Below are 7,494 nucleotides of genomic sequence, written 5' to 3' on the forward strand. Positions count from 1 at the left end.
AAGTGTTTTACTCACCCAGCACAAATCCTCGTCCTCCTCGTCCTCCTCCTCGTCCACCTCCGACCACCTTCATCCACCTCAGGTTATACCTTGAATAGTAATAAATATTTTCAGTATAAGAACACATCGAAAATATTGTGTAACGATTAATATAATTGAGTAATTGAGTAATTAATTAATTAGTAATATAATAAATTGTATAAGCTTATTCATAGCTACTGAATTTGTGCTTGCGCGAAAAACGAATTGATATAATTTATTGTAAGCATGACAAGTTTGAAAAATTTTGAATACAACATAATTACAATTGCCATTAAATATTATAAGAATATTCATTAATTAATTAATAATATAATAAATTGTATAAGCTTATTCGAGCTACTGAATATGTGCTTGCGCGAAAAATGAATGGAAATAATTTAATGTAAACATGACTAGTTTGAAATATTTTAGATGAAATATAGTTATAATTGCCATCAAATATTATGAAAGTGTTTTACTCACCGAGCACAAATCCTCGTCCCCCTCCTCCTGAATCACCGAGATTACCCGCAACCACCCCTAACCACCCCCAACGATCACCGCCAACCACCTCGAGTTATACCTCGAATACTAATAAATATTTTCAGCATGAGAACAAATCAAAAATAATGTGTAAGGTTTAATATAATTTTTTTATCGACATATTTTACCAAAAAGATTATGAGAAGATTGTAAAGTTGTAGAAATTTTATTAGCATACTGACAGCTACTGAATTTTGGCTTGCGCGAAAAACGAATTGAAATAATTTATTGTAAACATGAACCAGGAACCACGGAGCGCTTATCCTGGAAGTCGAGAAATTTTGTTAGCGGACTGACAGGTACCGAATTTGGGGTTGCGCGAAAAACGAATTGAAATAATTTATTGTAAACATGAACCAGGAACCACGGAGCGCTTATCCTGGAAGTCGAGAAATTTTGTTAGCGGACTGACAGGTACCGAATTTGGGGTTGCGCGAAAAACGAATTGAAATAATTTATTGTAAACATGAACCAGGAACCACGGAGCGCTTATCCTGGAAGTCGAGAAATTTTGTTAGCGGACTGACAGGTACCGAATTTGGGGTTGCGCGAAAAACGAATTGAAATAATTTATTGTAAACATGAACCAGGAACCACGGAGCGCTTATCCTGGAAGTCGAGAAATTTTGTTAGCGGACTGACAGGTACCGAATTTGGGGTTGCGCGAAAAACGAATTGAAATAATTTATTGTAAACATGAACCAGGAACCACGGAGCGCTTATCCTGGAAGTCGAGAAATTTTGTTAGCGGACTGACAGGTACCGAATTTGGGGTTGCGCGAAAAACGAATTGAAATAATTTATTGTAAACATGAACCAGGAACCACGGAGCGCTTATCCTGGAAGTCGAGAAATTTTGTTAGCGGACTGACAGGTACCGAATTTGGGGTTGCGCGAAAAACGAATTGAAATAATTTATTGTAAACATGAACCAGGAACCACGGAGCGCTTATCCTGGAAGTCGAGAAATTTTGTTAGCGGACTGACAGGTACCGAATTTGGGGTTGCGCGAAAAACGAATTGAAATAATTTATTGTAAACATGAACCAGGAACCACGGAGCGCTTATCCTGGAAGTCGAGAAATTTTGTTAGCGGACTGACAGGTACCGAATTTGGGGTTGCGCGAAAAACGAATTGAAATAATTTATTGTAAACATGAACCAGGAACCACGGAGCGCTTATCCTGGAAGTCGAGAAATTTTGTTAGCGGACTGACAGGTACCGAATTTGGGGTTGCGCGAAAAACGAATTGAAATAATTTATTTTAAACATGAACCAGGAACCACGGAGCGCTTATCCTGGAAGTCGAGAAATTTTATTAGCGGACTGACAGGTACCGAATTTGGGGTTGCGCGAAAAACGAATTGAAATAATTTATTGTAAACATGAACCAGGAACCACGGAGCGCTTATCCTGGAAGTCGAGTTTCACCGCGTAGCGGACCCGAAGCGCGAGATCTAGGAGGTTGAGAACCCGGTACTCGAAATTTGCGGAGCGCGACTCTTATCCGTCCGCTCTACTGCGCGGTTGTTTCCAGACTGAGGAATTCGGCTAGCTGATTTTGAATTGGTGACGTCACTTTCTGAACATCCGACATCCAAACTTTGGTTTCGACCTTTAATACTATGTATGATGATGTATGATGTACGATGTATGATGTACGATGTATGATGTATAATGATTTTAGCTTTCACATTTCATACAAGAAATACACACTTTATCTCTCCTGCCGATTCCAGACTCAAGCGGCCAGGCCCTTCGATGGTCAGCCGTTGACTGAAGATATAGGTATTCCTCAGTGAACGGGTCGGCTAATAACGCTGCCGTTCTGCGACAGTTGGATGATGAAAAATTTCGCTCGTATCTTTCAAATGTGTGTTCAAATACACTCGAAGTGTTGAGAAGCGTCGTTCTCTCACTCCCTATTACCTTTCTAGGTCTTTAAATCACTACGCAGTGTTAAATACTGTCTCATATACGAAGCATCCATTTCATCTCGTTCAGAATTAGCGCATCCGTTATGTATTGCAGTTACTCTGAATTTTTTTCCATCCGAATACTTTTCGAAAAACAATTCCGCTCCTCCACCCAACGCAGATGCTTCACTTGCGACCAGCTAAAACAGCGTTTCGATTCTATGCCTATGAAAATTCAAGATCGAGAGAGCAAATGAAAAGTTGTTGGAATAATTATGAATACTGATGTTATGGAATACATCGAGCGCGCGTCGAATAGAATCCCATTTCGAAATGAATAATTCTTCTATTTTCATATCATAGCTAATCTAGTAATATAGGTAAATAGGATGGTTGGAGGTGTTCGGAAATGGTAGGAGGTGGTCGGCGCTGGCAGAAGGTGATAGGGGGTGGTCGAAAGTGCCCATTGATGGTCGGAGGTGGCAGGGGGAGGTAGGAGGCGTTCGAAAATGGTAGGACATGTCAAAAGTTAAAGTCGACGATGATCCGGTGCATCAATTTAATCGTTACAGATTTTCTTTTCCCATGAGCCATAGAGTATTCAACAACGATAATGCAGTCCTAAAAATTCATCATTCATCTCTGTCTGGAAAGCTAATTCGCAAGGCGTGGTATTCTATTCTATTTGCATTATTAGAAAAATACCCGTACTCTGCATACACTGTTTCTAATCTTTTGCTACATTTGGTTTAATCCCCATGCTTCCACAGCACGAATAGTCGGAAATGTTTTTGATTATCCATAATAAAATAAAAGAAGTAACAAAGCTTAAATTCATTGTCAAAGCTCTAATGAATACATCATCCTGCGGTCGAATCAATTCATTTATTATTTGCACATGACCTTTGTATATTTGATAAATTATTCCTAAATACATTGAAACATATGTATTTATAATGAAATATCATGCAATGGGCTGTGTAAACTATAAACTATAATTTCTATCGAATAGCTGCTTTTATGTCAACAGGGCTTTGAGGCTCAGTTCCGTTCGTCCTCCTCCTCGTCCACCTCCGACCACCTCCAACAATCGCCAACCACCTCGAACAACCACCGATAACCACCTCGGGTTGTACCTGGAATAGCAATAAATATTTTCAGTATAAGAACACATCAAAAACATTACGTAAGGATTCATATAATCACAGGTTTTGTTTTTCGGCTGCAACTTTCGATGCGTTGATCGCAGCGTATTGGAACTGCGCCCATTCGATTTCTCTCGCAAAATTACGTCGGAATAGTGCATGAAAGAATCTATTCCGGCACTTTTCAAAATCGCGGAAATTTTCGCCAAAAATACAGAGGGGTCAGCCTTACCATTGGATGAAAACTATAGGTACAGTTGCCCTCGTTGGCTTAGATGTGACAACCGAAAATTGCTCCGTGAGATATTCCAACGGTAGAGATGAGAACTTATCGCAGAACATCAGAGAGTTTCCGATTTTGACATGATGCTGGCTGCATTTACCTTCTGAGTAACACAGTCATCGCAATAGTAATTCTAAGCCAGTACTTGGCCTGAGTGTACTTACCGACTTGTCGGCGATACAATAAACTAATGATGAGAATAAATATCTTTCAAAAGTCGTAGCAAAACAGTGATTTAATTAAAGTATAGGTACCTGAGAGAAGAATGTATACATAGATCATGAACACAAATAGACCAGATTTAATAATGATGCAGAGACCAAAAAGTATAAATGTATATGCGGTCCATGTACGACATTGATATATATGATTCATTTATGATTAATACGTGATGCAAACTATAAATTTTATAATTTTCCAGGAAACATACTAGATTATCTACTATAATCGGCTATAATATGACAATAAAAGAATTGTTTGTTTCCATATAGGTTTCAGTTCGACACGCCGTCTATACATCCGATAACATTAATATTCAGAAATAGGAGTAGGAGTTGGATTAGAAGTAGGATCAGGAGTAGGTTCAAGAGTGAGAGTAGGAATAGGAGTAGGATCAGGAGTTGGAGTAAGATCGTAGTAGAAGTAGGAGTAAGATTGACGTAGAAGTAGGAGCATTGGAGGAGGGTAGGGGCGGGAAGGGAAGGGTAGGGTAGGGTAGGGTAAGCTACACCACTTCACACCCCGCCTCCCCAATACCCCACCACCTCAACACCCTAACACCCCACCATCCCAACACCCCACTACCCCATCATCCCAGACCGCCTCACCACCGCCAACCACCTCCAACGACCATCGCGAACCACCTTGGATTATTCCCCGAATACTGATAAACATATTCAGTAAAAATATAGAATACATCAAAAACATTGTGTAAGGATTATTATAACTTTTCTGTTAACAGATTTGACCAAGAAGACTTCGAGAAAATTATAAAAAATTTTATTAGCGCATTTATAGCTACCGAATTTGGGCTTGCGCGGTGAATGAATTGAAATAATTTATTGTAAACATGACAAATTCAAAAAATTAAAAATAAAATATAATTACAATTGCCATTAAATATTATAAAAATGTTTTACTCACCGTGCACAAATCCTCGTTCTCCTCGTCATCCTCGTCCACCTCGATCACCTGCAACCACCCCTAACCACCTCCGACCACCACCAACCATCTCCAATGACCACCGCTAACCACCTCGGGTGATACCTTGAATACCAATAAATATTTTCAGTGTTAGAACACATCAAAAATATTGTGTAAGGATTAAGATAATTTTTTTATTGACACATTTTACCAAGAAGATTATGAGAAAATTATAGAAATTTTATTAGCGTATTGAAAACTACTGAATTTGAACTTGCGCCAAAAATGAATTGAAATAATTTATTGTAACCATGACAAGTTTAACCAGAACTACGGAAAATTAGTTCTGAAGGTCAAAAGTCACCAGGTCAAGGACCTGGACAGCCAGAACTACGGAGCGCTTGTCCTGGAAGTCAAAAGGTGGCCACCCGTCTGAAACACCGGGAAAACCGGGAAATGTCAGGGAATTTTGTACGTCAGGGAAAAGTCAGGGAAATGTCAGGGAATTTTTTGGTTGGTCAGGGACTCTTCATAGAACTCACGGATTTCAAAAGCCTTGTCCATAAAATTGAGATACTATCACCGCATCGTGCTGTATTAAATATCAATTTAAAAATTTGGATAAATTGTGGTGTATTCTTAACACTTAAAAGAAAAATGTCCCGTTGGAAAAAAAATTTTAAGTTTATTCTTCAAAAAGTTACACATTCGTTAATTAGTCATAATTCTTCGAACCTCGATTTTCATTGCAAACCGCATAAATGTTCAAATAATAACTCTAAAAATATTTCGCTTCTTGGAGCCCCTTCTTAAATATATACTTAACAAGACCACGGAAATGGAAATTTTCATTTTTTGTCAACTTTCAAAAACCATAATGAACGGAATAAACAACTCTTAAAAACTTTTATAACTTTAATATATTTGGCCATACTTTACCTAGATTACTATAGTTTTTAGTGATTTCTGCACAAATTGTGCATCAAAATGTTAGGGAAAAATAATGATTTTAGTCAGGGAAAACCGGGAAATGTCAGGGAATTCCGTGATCGGAATTGAGTGGCCACCCTGGTCAAATTTCACCAGGTAGCAGACCTGGAGCGCAGAAACTACTGAGCGCTCCTCCTGGAACTCGAGTTGCACCAGGAATCGCAGGGTATGGGAGATAGAGAACCCGGTACTCGAAATTTGCGGACCGCGATTCTCACCCGTCCGCTCTACTGCGCGGTTGTTTCCAAACTGAGGAATTCGGCTAGCTCATTTTCGTCTACTAGTACTATCGATCGATGACGTCAAGAGAAAAAAAATTTTTGGTGACGTCACTTTCTGAACATCCGCACATCCAACCTTTGGTTTCGAACTTTATTACTACGTATGATGTATGATGTATGATGATACGATATGATGTATAATGATTTTAGTTTTCACATTTCAAACAAGAAATACGCACTTCATCTTTCCTGCCGATTTCAGACTCAAGCGACTAGGCCCTCCAATGGTCAGCCTTTGACTAAGGACATATTCTTCAGTTAACGGGTCAGCTAATAACACTGCCGTTCTGTGACGGTTGGATGATAAAAATATTTGCTCGTACTTTTCATATGTATGTTAAAATACACTCGAAGTTCTAAGAAGCTTCGTTCCATCTCTCCCTGTCAAAAACACAAAAATCGCCGACAATTACCTTTTTAGTTCTTTAAATCAGGACACTGCGTTAAATACTATCTCGTATACGGAGCATCCATCTTATTAGTTGATCCGTGATGTATCACAGTTACTCTGAATTTTTTTCCGTACGAACACTTCTCGAAAAACAATTCTGCTTCTCTGTCATTTCAGTTTCTACATTTTCGACAAGAAATACGCACTTCATCTTTCCTGCCGATTCCAGACTCAAGCGACTTCAGGGACAAGCACTCAGTGATTCCTGTGCTCCAGGTCTGCTACCTGGTGAAACTCCACTTCTAAGGAGGTGGAGGAGAAGGACGAGGTAGACTAGGAGGACGGAGATAGTCGAAGGTGATTGAAAGTAGTCGGAGGTGGTAGGAGGTGGTTCAGAGATGCTAGAAGGTGGTAGGGGGTGGTATAAGGCGGCAGGGGGCAGTGGGGGGTGGTAGAAAATGGCTAGAGGTGGTCGGTGGTGGTAGGAGGTGGACGGAGATGGTAGGAGGCTTTTGGAGGTGGTTGGTGGTGATCGGAGATGATCGAGATCGACGAGGTCGAAGAGGACGACGCGGGGAGGAAGGAGGAGACGAAAGTGGCGGAGAGGGAAGAGGTGGACTCGAAGGACGAAGGTGCTCGGAGGTGGCCGGAGGTGGTTGACAGTGGCTGAAGGTGCTCGGAGGTAGTTGGGGGTGGTTGGCGGCGGATACGGTGGTCTTTGGAGGCGATTGGCGGTGGACGCGGTTACGCGTCTTCTCACGGGCTGATCGAGTTGACCGA

At 40.3% G+C, this 7,494-nt stretch overlaps 1 long non-coding RNA gene across 1 annotated transcript; it reads right to left on the reverse strand.

The window, feature by feature from the left end:
- Positions 1-3,560: 3,560 nt before the first annotated feature.
- On the reverse strand, positions 3,561-5,086 carry LOC124293299. The gene is made up of 3 exons (XR_006903217.1): positions 5,053-5,086; positions 3,859-4,012; positions 3,561-3,617 (listed from the first exon to the last, which is right to left on the reverse strand). It is a non-coding gene; the product is annotated as an uncharacterized LOC124293299 (long non-coding RNA).
- Positions 5,087-7,494: the final 2,408 nt, after the last annotated feature.

This window comes from Neodiprion lecontei, chromosome 3 (genome assembly GCF_021901455.1).
Source record: "Neodiprion lecontei isolate iyNeoLeco1 chromosome 3, iyNeoLeco1.1, whole genome shotgun sequence".
NCBI lineage: Eukaryota > Metazoa > Arthropoda > Insecta > Hymenoptera > Diprionidae > Neodiprion > Neodiprion lecontei.